Source organism: Arctopsyche grandis, chromosome 2, assembly GCF_051622035.1.
Source record: "Arctopsyche grandis isolate Sample6627 chromosome 2, ASM5162203v2, whole genome shotgun sequence".
In the NCBI taxonomy this organism is placed as follows: domain Eukaryota; kingdom Metazoa; phylum Arthropoda; class Insecta; order Trichoptera; family Hydropsychidae; genus Arctopsyche; species Arctopsyche grandis.
The window spans coordinates 28,867,413-28,879,418 of NC_135356.1; positions in this window are offsets into that span (position 1 = coordinate 28,867,413).

A 12,006-nucleotide genomic window follows, 5' to 3' on the forward strand; every position below is an offset into this window, starting at 1 on the left:
CAAAAGTTTTCCTTTTCATACTCAAATGCCAGACTAGAACGTATTTTTATTGTTTTATAACTTATTTCCGTTTCTTGGCAGGATTTTGTGTATTCATCGTGTAGTTCATAAGACTTGATATAAATAGCTTTAATACATTCATTCCATTTGTAGATGTGACAATATAATACGGCAATACTCTTCAACATCTGCAGGATATGTGGTCAGAAAAGGAAGAGAAATGATCTATTTTCGCCATTCCGTATAAAATGGTCAATGTTTGGAAAATACGAGTTAAAGATGGTCTGGAGATTTGTAATCGACAGCTAAATTGATCACAAAATCTGTGATTTTTTTTCATAATCAAATTATCGCATTATGCTGATTAACGATCACAAAATTTAGTCGTATTAATCTTACGATTAATACGATTAAATTTTTAAAGATCACACCCGAATCCTTAATTTTATTACCGTTCCTTTCTTCGATATATATATTGAGTGTATGTATATATTGAGTGAATGCGACAATATATATCAATATATATATATTGAGTGAATGCGACAGTTGCGCTTCGACCAGATAAAACGTATTTTAAATTGACAAAATCGAGGTTTCGTATTCTACTATTTTCACCTCCAAAACTGGACCAATTTTTAAAAAAAAATCATCAACGGTATGAGAAAGATACTTTCTGTGCATCTATTGGCGTATTTTTTTTTAAATCGACCGTTAAATAAGCACGCTGGACCCGTTTCGTGGGTGTAAAAAAGAGGCGATTTTATAGATGTTTGGCGGCTTCTATGTCCTATAAAAAATAATTAATCAAAAAAATAAAACGATAGATGCACCCCAATGGTGGATATCCATAGCATATTAAAAAATAATTTCTCTAGTGCCATAATTGAGGAAGGAAGGGAGAAGTATAGTACGTTTGTATGGACAAGGTGCTGCTGTCCAGCCCTCTTAACGAGCGTCACAGTCACGAAAATGGAAAGTGGAACAAGGAGATTATGCGTAAAATTTCAGCTTTAAATGTTTAAAACCAACACACAAAGTCGCTAAAATAGTAGATAATATCATAGTGCACTATTTAAAAAAGAGAAGTGTTAAAAATATATTGCAGAAAGGGGGCGAGAAAAGTTTTATAGCTGATTGGTTTTAACGACAGTGTGTCATTCAAAAAACCAGGAGAGGCAGTTTCATTTTTTAATTGCTTTCCAAATATGCCTATTGAAATATCAACGGGGAAATCATTAGTAGAAAAACTACAACTGGAAGAGAGTTAGCTAGAGTACTATTATGAATAATTATCATATTTATATTGAGTCCCCCTGATTTATTACAATATTTGAAACGCTGCCCTGGACAATCAGGTTTTGTGAAATTATCATATTTGCTGTCTAAGAACGCTATATACATACATATATATGGATAGATATATACAAGATCTTTAAATGGAAAAAACTTTTGATTCGAATCGAACAATGAAGCAACAGGAACACGTTCTGCAACTGGAATCTCACGGAATACGTCCAAAATGCAATGCGGCAAACAGGATGCAACAGGTAGATGTTTACCGACAAGAGACCTACATAGAACCTATGGTAAGTTTAATTTTCCTTTCCTCTATCTGTAACTGTGTCGCTGATCATTTTTAATAGGGGCGGGTTGATAATTAAAAGTTAACGATTACGAGCGGCGATAAAGCAGCGGGACGACACGCCGAGGACCCGGTTTTGTTTTCGACTCTGTTCTTGTCTTTTCCTTTTCGTTTTGTCGCTTTTGCCAATGATCGTCTTCTACCAGAAAAGATGCACCTGCTTGTCGGCAACATTTGAGAAGCTCCTACGAAGAATACGACTAGAAATTCGAACTAAATCCGACCGGAAACGAACAAAAATTGCGCCTCGATTTACATCATCATACAAGTCTTAGTTTGAGTGCCATGAAATAGTCCAAAATAAAATGAAATAGTCCACACTCAATAGTCCAAAGTTAAAAAATAACGAACAAACAAGCAAACTTATTTTAATTTAAATACATGTATTTTATACGCATATACATGTTTATATTATTATTTTATTATTTTTATTTTTATTTTATATAGATATATACCAGGAAGGCTTGACAGGAAGACCTCAATACGTCTTCCTCGACAATTAATTACAAACAATGCAGAATTTTATTATTACACTAATCACTGTATTTCCAGAAGTGAAGAACACGAAATAACAATAAATTAATTAATTAATTACATAATTAATCCATTGAGACATCTATGGATTTAGATTTTCGTACATAATTTTTACAAATTATAAATAATTTATTCGCTAAGTGCTAAATATATTCGCTACCGTTAAGCCATACTGCTGAATACATACATATAATCAAAACTTTACATAATTTCTTACTTTTATATCGAAATTCCTCTGCACTTGTTACATATGTATAAACTTTACTATAGTTACCAAACTTTTTCTATAGTTAATAAGCACTATTGAAGAAAATCTAGGGAAATTTACACAAGATAAAAGTTCTACATACATACATCCAGTTGTCGGATTTTGTTTTGATTTGACGGATTTTGTAGCGAGTCTTTCTTTAAATATTGTGCATTTAATGAATAATATGACCTATGCACTTACATATGTACGTATGTATATGATCTTAAATTGCATTGACGAAAGATGAACTGATTTAATATTGTATGTAATAATATTCATACGCCAGACAAATCATTTCACCTGAGGGCTAGATAAGATGAGTGAAAGGAAAGTCAAACTCAAATTTCAAAACTTGTAATAATTTGTAAGTATAATGTATATACGTATATGTATGTATATACTTTTCGAATGGTTTAAAATCAAATCGGATTAAGTGTGAACGTATAAAATGACGGTATACGAATATTAATCAATTAAAATGCGGTAACGTAACGTAGTCGTGCTGTCGTAATTAAATATGTATTTAAGCGTAAATATTTCGATGGTTTGCCGTCATTGGTCGACAATTGCTTTGACAGATTTTCGATGAATCCGATTATTCAAACTGACATTTGTTACATTATGATTCGAAGTGTATGCAAAAGCAATGAATCATAAAAATTATAATCGCCCCACTATTTTACTACTTACTATGGATACGTGTATATTTTTTATTCAACATTTTGTTCAAACAGTAAGTTTACTTAGAGGTGAAATTGACGATTTTAAATGAAAATTTTAATCCACTTGTGATATACAACAAGAGCAGATATACATATGTATACACTATGTATTGAAAAATCATATTTCAGATTTATTTATGATCTCTTTGTCTCGAATCATATTCTCAATTTCTCAAATCATACAGATCAACTATGTAATTTTGTTTCAGAATTTTTTTTCCGCCTTATGGAATTGTATAAACAAAACATCTGGCCATCATATTTTATGATTTATCTTTTTGTTACTCAGTTTGAAGTATTTTATTTTAGAAAATGTTGTCAAAAATGTGGTCAACTATATACATACATATGTAGTATGCATTGTCGTACAGACTTTTTCACGTACATATCTCAATATACTGAAATCTACATACATACATACATGCAAATAATGTTTTCTGAATTCAATGTTGGTTATGAAAAATAGTTTGATTACATCTTACTATATACATATGTATTGTTATATAAAGGTAGACTTCGACTATATTTCGACCCATTTTAGCATACAGGTCTCAATCATGATATAACTATTGTTCCTTTGGGTAAAGCAAAATATATCAAAGCCTATGTAGACAGTCAAAGTATAGCTCAAGTTCTTAAAAAAAGTTTGAGGATTTGACTGAGTGATATTAAATATCGATCCCTGATTATTATTGAATTGTTTTTAAAAATGTACTGACATATGTATGTGTATATAAGATTCTGCGCGCGCACATTAATACGGGAGGAAAAGCCTGTTCCTCTTGTTTCTGTTGTATCCTGCTCGCGCAAATTAAGTGAGAATGTGCGTGAGTATGTACCGTTTACCATGCACCCTTTTTTTTTTGATCTTTCGACTTAAGATCTTTCGATTTTCGATCATTGCCTTCCGATATTAGTGTTTTCTGTAATTTAGCATTCTGGCTCGTCACGGAGACCGGTTCAAAGTACATCATATATCTATTTTAATAGCTACTGATCTACAGACTATTTTCTATTTTACAATTTTAATTTAATTTTGTTAGTTATCATAGTATTATATTATTCTAATGTTAATGTACAGCATAATAGGAAAAAAAAAGCTCAAAAACCTATTTACAATTCTTATAAATGCTCATAATACATCTAATACATAATATTAACTAAGATCTATCTAAAGTCGACGATCTAAAGCAGATTATGTTTAGGCAACCTGTGTTTATATCTGAAGGGTATAGACATTTAGTTGTAATCACCGAGACTCTTCACAAGTGTGTTAGTATGGTTATTAGTGATTCTGTCATATAATCTACTGGTTAGTTTGTTAGTAATGTCTGTAACTAACGGAATATTATTTATGGCATGCAGTTTTTTCAAGTTAGTATATATGGGTGTATTATAAATTATTTTTAGGGATTTATTTTGTTTAATTTGGAGCTTAGAAAGGTTCGTATTCGAGGCATTATCCATACAGGTGAAGCATAATAATGGTAATATGAGCGCGCGATAAAATTTTATTCTATTTTGAGTTAATAAAGAACTATGGCGATTAAATATTGTGTATATTGAGGGTATACCCCGCATCGCCTTGTATTTCACTGCCTCAATGTGAGGTGCCCATCTCATTATTTTATCACGTGTACCCCTAAATATTTCATTACCGATTATCATTTCAGACTTTCTCCAGAGGGCATTTTCAGATCTGAACTTGGCTTATGCTTTCTAACACTAAAGAATATCGCGTCTGTTTTAATTTTAATTTTCGGTATAAGTCGGAATTCCCGACAGGGCGGACCCTCTAGACTCGGAAGCGAGGTTCGGTCGACTCGCTCCTTCCTGTCATTGGTTGCACTTTGCGAGTACTCTAGTATTGCCATGCCCTGAATTAACTCGACTTTTACGTGATGAAATACTCCGACATACATATACTGCCTGGTTCGGATATAATTTCGGACGGTTGGGCAGCGTACGGAAATATTCCACATATTGCGAATGGAATATACAGGCATTCGTTTGTGGTTCAATACAAAATCATCTAAATATGAATCAAAACGGGCACGCGTTGTGCCAAATTGACGCCTCATCTTTCTTTTCACAAGCATCCACATTTCACTATCATTTGGATCCACGAAATTATAACCACTTTTACCGGAATTCGGAATATTTCCGTACGCTGCCCAACCGTCCGAAATGATATGCGAACCAGGCAGTATATGTCGAAGTATTTCATCAGGTAAAAGTCGAGTTTATTCACGGCACGGTAATATTTGAGTACTCGCAAAGATCAACCAATGACGGGAAGCTACTTGTGAAGCAAGCATTGAAAGTATCGAACTTATTTTATTTTATTAATTGAAAAATCAACAGACAGGATGTACATAGATATGTATAAAAAAACAAATAGTAAATAAATAATATATGTAACATCCGAGTCCAATAATAGATTTTTACAAAAATGAAAAAGATAAATATAAGGAAAACAAATTAAAAAGTAAAGAATAAAGGCATGACAAAATATGTAGTACATTGCATAATTAAACTATAGTATTAAAATATTTGGAAAAGGTTATAAGATAGAATATTGAAATTTACAAATATAAAACAAATGAAAAAGGTAAATACAAAATAAACAAATGAAAAGGAAAAGAATGAAAGCTATAATATGATTAAAAAGCACATTACATAACTAAACTAAAGTATAAAAATATTGGAAATATTGGAAAAATAGAATAGGAGAAGAAATGAATCAATCGGTCAAGATTCTTTTGATGTTAGACCTGAATTGATGTAGGGAAATACCAAATAGATCAACCTCATTCAGCTCTCCGTTAAACATACGATAAACGCGCTGCAGATAAGAATATTTTTGGGAATTAGAATTGAAAGGATCAAGTGAAAAGAGTGCAACGCGTCTAGAGTACCGAACTGGGATTCTGAAATTAACCTGATTCAGTAAATCAGAACAATCAAGGAAACCATTTACATATGAGCTTAAAGAAGAATATAGCATCAGTATGTCAAACTTATGATTTATATATCTTTTGATTCGGAAGCAGAAATGCGTGATTATATATATGTATGTATATTTAGCTGTTGGTTATTTCTCGTTTTGTTTGACTAATTACCGCGGCTGTTTGTGCAACGCTGATTGACGACAAATGTTTCACGTGTGATTGTCACCCGTCAACTTGACGAGTCGACGCGTCCAAGAATAACAGATCAAACGACCGCCACGTCATTACCGAATATTCACTTTATCTCATATTTACACTGCGACGAGGATGTCAACGCGTCGTTACTCGAATTACGACATCTCAGATTAGCGAATACAAAAAAAATTGTATATACATATTATAACATAAAAAATAAATCGAGGAAATCTGATATTTTGTGTGTCGCCCGTTTGAAATTATAATGATCTCAATGTAATTATTTTCGATAAGTACATAAATATATTTTGAAATGAATTTATTATATATTTTTCACAATGCCGTTTTATTTGATTTACATTTGCGCCGGGTCGACCCTCCAATTTATAACGATACTTGTGCGATCCGCGAGAGCGGGGGCGCGTTCAAGGGCGTGTAAAGGGATGGGGTGTTATAGACTAAAAAAATATATATTAAATAACAAACGTCACACTTACCAATTTAACTCGCTTTACACAACTATGCATACATACGTACATAGCTATGTACAATTAATTTGGTACAAGCACTTTCGACTACGTCCATAAAGAGCTCGCTATTTGAACAATTGGTACAACTTTCAGAATTCTAGATATTGCAATAATTGCTTAAAGTACATAAAATATATATATATTATATTTATTTATTTTTTACAATTTCGCCATAGTGACATTACAGTAGCTCCGGGTCGTCACTGTGGCTAATTTATTACAAGCCATTGAAAACTCATGATTAACGACACATCTAAATACATAATTATTACATACATACACATGTACATCGAACAAATACCTGACATCTATTGCAAACATCGTATAAATACGAATAATAACATTTTTCATGTAACAATACGAATTTTTACATTCGATAAACAACCACAGAGACATCTATGGTGAGAAATCTGGCGAAACCTGAGATAAACAATAAATCAAGGTTTGCAACGGAAAATTGGGAAGGAAAAGCCAATTTTACAGGAACCGTTCAATGAAAATCATTAAAATTTGCAAATTCTGATAAGAAACGATCGACCTCGACAAACCAAGGTCTGGCCAACAATGAGACTCTTAGTGGGAATCGAACCCGTGACATCAAGCACGAAATAATTCAATACTCATCACTAGACCACGCTGCTGGATATGTATGTAGTTATAAAATTTATTGAATTCCAACTAAATACATGGATAGTAGGTGGAAGCACGTTTTTTATAGACAAAAATTGTTCATCTTTTGATACCAAATAGATAGAAAAAATCGGCATTGGGACAACACCATATTTTTTGTAAATGTTTCAACTACGTATATATGTATGTATGTAGTTGTACAGTTTATTGAATTCCAACTACATATGTACATGGCTAGTAGGGGAAAGCACGTTTTTTATGGACCGAAAATTTTCATCAAAACGATTGATCGGGAACAGACAAAACGAAACGAAGTTGATCAAACAGTTTTGTTACACACAATCGATGATAGTCACTGTCACATGAGCCGTTATAATTCAAAGTGGCGATGTCTAATTTTCAGTTCCGGAATCACATTTTCTGTTTGACTTTTGTTCACAAATTTTTATCACTTCTACTTCTACTACCTATTGGTTTGTCGCCCGGGTGATTGGACAAAAACTGCAAGCGTAATTTAATAAATATTTTTGTACTAGTGTTGTGCCCGTTGATTTCATCGGGTGGTTTGGAAAGGAATTGATACACGAATTAAAATAAAGTTGTATGCTATATATAAATATAATGTAAAGTAATTTATACAAAAAATCGTTTATTTTATCGAGGTAAGCTAGTTAATAATATAATTTTTGTTGATTTAATATTCAGCACACTTCCAACTAACCCTTTTAAACGAAAACAAAAAACAGTGTGGCCAGAACACTATTTCAATAAACAAACATGTTTCAATAGAAAATACTCAATATAAAATAGTATTGACAGTGGGAAACAATCCCAAGTGAAAATACGTACTTTTGACTTTTGATTTGAACTGGACGACTACGTAGAGAGATTTGAAAGCTGAAAAGTACTACAAATGAAAGATAAAATACCCGACTATAGATTCCAATATTCATTTTGAACAGGAAATTGACAGATTTTGAGACATCGACCGAACAACACCAAGATATAGAAAAATCGCGCGATTTAAAAAGCTCATATATCTTCGAATCTCGAGGCAATCAAAATTTTTTATTACCAGATTCGTGTTCACTGGGCAAAGATCTATAAGAAAAGTCATATCTCGTCTCTGAACCAAAAAAAAGTCGTCATTTGTCGAACAGTGTTATTAGAATGATTTTGGTACAAATTCCAATACAGTGACATTAAAAAAGGCTCAACGTCTCGTACTTTTGCTATATGCCAACAACTTCATAAACCTCGAAACCTTAGCAGAACACATAAGTAATTGGAAATGATCAAATATGAAACGAAGGGAGAACAGTCTTACATGCTCATAGACTAGTTTATTGGGAATTAACGTCGATGAGTGAGACGAGGATGCGATAAACCGATTGTGTCTAATTAGTTACGTTTGACGTTGCATACCTGTATAAGGAAGCATTTAATTCAAATCCGATTTTAACAGTCATAGAAAGGATCATCATCAATTCTAATGAATGCATTGATCCATTAATTCGAATGTACATTTAGTAATTTCCTGTAAAATTTACTACTACATTAAGTTGTCTCTTTTGATTTGATTAAAATGGAACCTTTCGAATTCATTAGCTTTGAAATGGAGTATGCACACCAATGAGACTGATCCGCGGAAGTGTGGATTACTTTCTGAGAAGGACTGTTTGTTTAGTGAGCGTATCACATTAGCTTTGTTTCATTCCTAAAGGGATTTAAATGAGCAATTCCAATCGAACCTTTCACCCATGCAAACAACGAATTGTTCGTTTATTTTTCCAATAAACGAATAATGTTATTTTACGATTCAATGAATTCGTATAAAACATTATTTATATTGAATTCATATATCATATAATACATTCATATGTTTGTATAGAAATAATGAGACAAACTCTCGGGTAAAAGGGAATAAATAAAATGATTTCATGTATGGAATTTTATGTGATACAAAACCCACACATAAATAAAATAAAATTCATTTATGAGGTTCTTCTATATCAATGAGATTATTTTCCATTACGAATTTTTATTCATATTCGGGAATTTCAGACTTTCATCAATGAACCCCATATATGAATTCAGTCGGTTGTTAAAAAGCCAGTCAACCGGTTTCTGTGTAGCCGGTATATTTATTTAATATTAAATAGCAAATTTATAATGAATTATTAAACAATTAACAATTTTAAACTAAAACTAACATAATATAACATAGTTAACAAAATTAGCAAAACTATAATTAGTAAACTTACATATATAATTACGTCATCTTCCACAGAGGTATCCATTAACACCCCTCAAGAAAGCACCAATGTTACTAGCACCTCTAATGCTCTCAGGAAGGGCATTATATATGAATTTGAACACCTCTGTGGAAAACACCCCCTGCAGTTTTTGCTTTCTTAATTCTACCTATAATTAATTTATTCCTATTTCTAGTTTTATAATTATGTACATACATATATCTCTATTCCTAATTATGTGATTTTTTAAATATTTGGGTAATAGATTCTTATCTACCTTATACGCTTATACTTATATACTAATTTTAAAGTGCTTAATTTAAGACGATTTCTAATATCCCACCATTTCAATTCATCTAACATACTTCTAACATTCTTACGTTTCCTCACATTCAAGACTGGGTAAAAGTCGGAATTCTCAGGGTGAACCTTTTCCAACATTGTACGCTACCTAACCTTCCGAAATTATATGCGAACCAGGCAGTATATATCGGAGTATTTCATCAGGTAAAAGTCGAGTTAATTCAGGGCACGGCAATATTTAGAGTAGTCGCAAAGAGCAACCAATGACAGAAAGGAGCGGGTCGACCGAGCCTCGCTTCCGAGCCTAGAGCAGTGGTTCTCAAGTGCGGCCACTAGTGGATTTTACTGCGGCCACCAGCGACTTAATAGTAAATAATATTAATATTTAAAAAAAAATTAAATATATTTTAAAAACTACAAAAAAGTAACTTATTAATAATATTATAGAAACCATGCTCATCAATGACAAACTAAAATTATAGCGAAAAGCCTTGTGACAGAAGTTGAAAATGACAATTTTTCAATTTTATCTTATGTTAGTGATTTCATAGATAAGATGACAGAAATAACTTCAAAATTAAAATTAAAACTTAAAATAATAGAGTGTCTTAAATCTCTGAATCTGGAACTTGATAAAAGGTTCGACGAATTGAATTTTTTTAAAACTGTTTCTTTTGTATCTTCCCCTTATATTATGATGACAAATGAAAATTTCATAGTACTACAAAATAGATTAAAATCATTTTCAGTATTGAGATTAATTAACTGGGCTAACGTAAAATATGCATTATTAGAAATTAGTCATGATCAAGTACTTAATAACCATTTTAATAATATTTCGGTTCAAAAATTTTGGTCGGAAATATACGTTGACAATGAAACAAACCAATATACAGATTTGACAACAATTGCTTTATTAATATTGTCTATTTTTCCCACTACCGTATATTGCGAAAGATCATTCAGTGTAATGCACTTTATTAAAAACAAATTTAGAAACCAGCTGAAAGACGCAAACTTAGAAGCAGCAATGCGGCTTGTATTGGAAGAAAGTAGTATTGAGCAATTTCCATTTGCATTATTATTAAATATATAGATACCAAAATGTTAAAATTTCTTTTATTTTATGAATAAATTGATCCACTTTTTTTGTAACTTTAATTTATTTGATTAAATTTGGTGCGGCCACCAGACATTTCCATGGGACCACTATTAGCACCTGTGCGGCCACGGTAAAATTTCGCCCCAGAACCACTGGCCTAGAGGGTCCACCCTGTCGAGAATTCCGACTTTTACTCAATTGTCACTGCTTTCGTCGCATCTTAAATGCTTTCAAATTGAAAACTAACGAAAATTTCCACGACGATTCGATAAGCTGAAGTAAATGTATGTACTTATTTTAAATGCAACCTCAATCGATATGAGAATTTGGGGGAAAGTGAAATTCAATATGTGTGCTATGGGGCAACGTTTTTTTTTCTACGAATGTTCGAAAAGGTTTAGATTTCCTGGCGTTTCAGTGCATCGATCGTCTCAGAGAGTAGGCGGTGCGCTTTGTACTCTCGCGTCGCCATGGAAACCGACCACCGCGCTCTGTGATTGGTCAAAAGCGTGAATGTGGGCGGAGACAAGCGTTGCAAATTGAAGGAACACGAAACAACACACGCACGAGATTCGCATCATCTCATGCGAAGCACGGTAGCGTCGATCGCTATTTTCAAGTCGAAATCTCATTTTGCATCCGCGGCTGGACCGATTTTTTACGGCCGTTTAGGAATTGCGAACTGTTTCGATCGCTCCATTTTTTTTACGGAACTGTTCAACTGCCTCGACAACCAGATCCAAAGGTGTATCACTGTAATTAGAGCGTGCAATTTACCGTTAAATTGCAGTTACCGGTAAATGGTAAATAATTCTTCCCATTACCGGCTTACCGGCTATTTACCGGTAAATGAAAAAATATATATAATAATAATAATGGTTTTGTAGAGTTT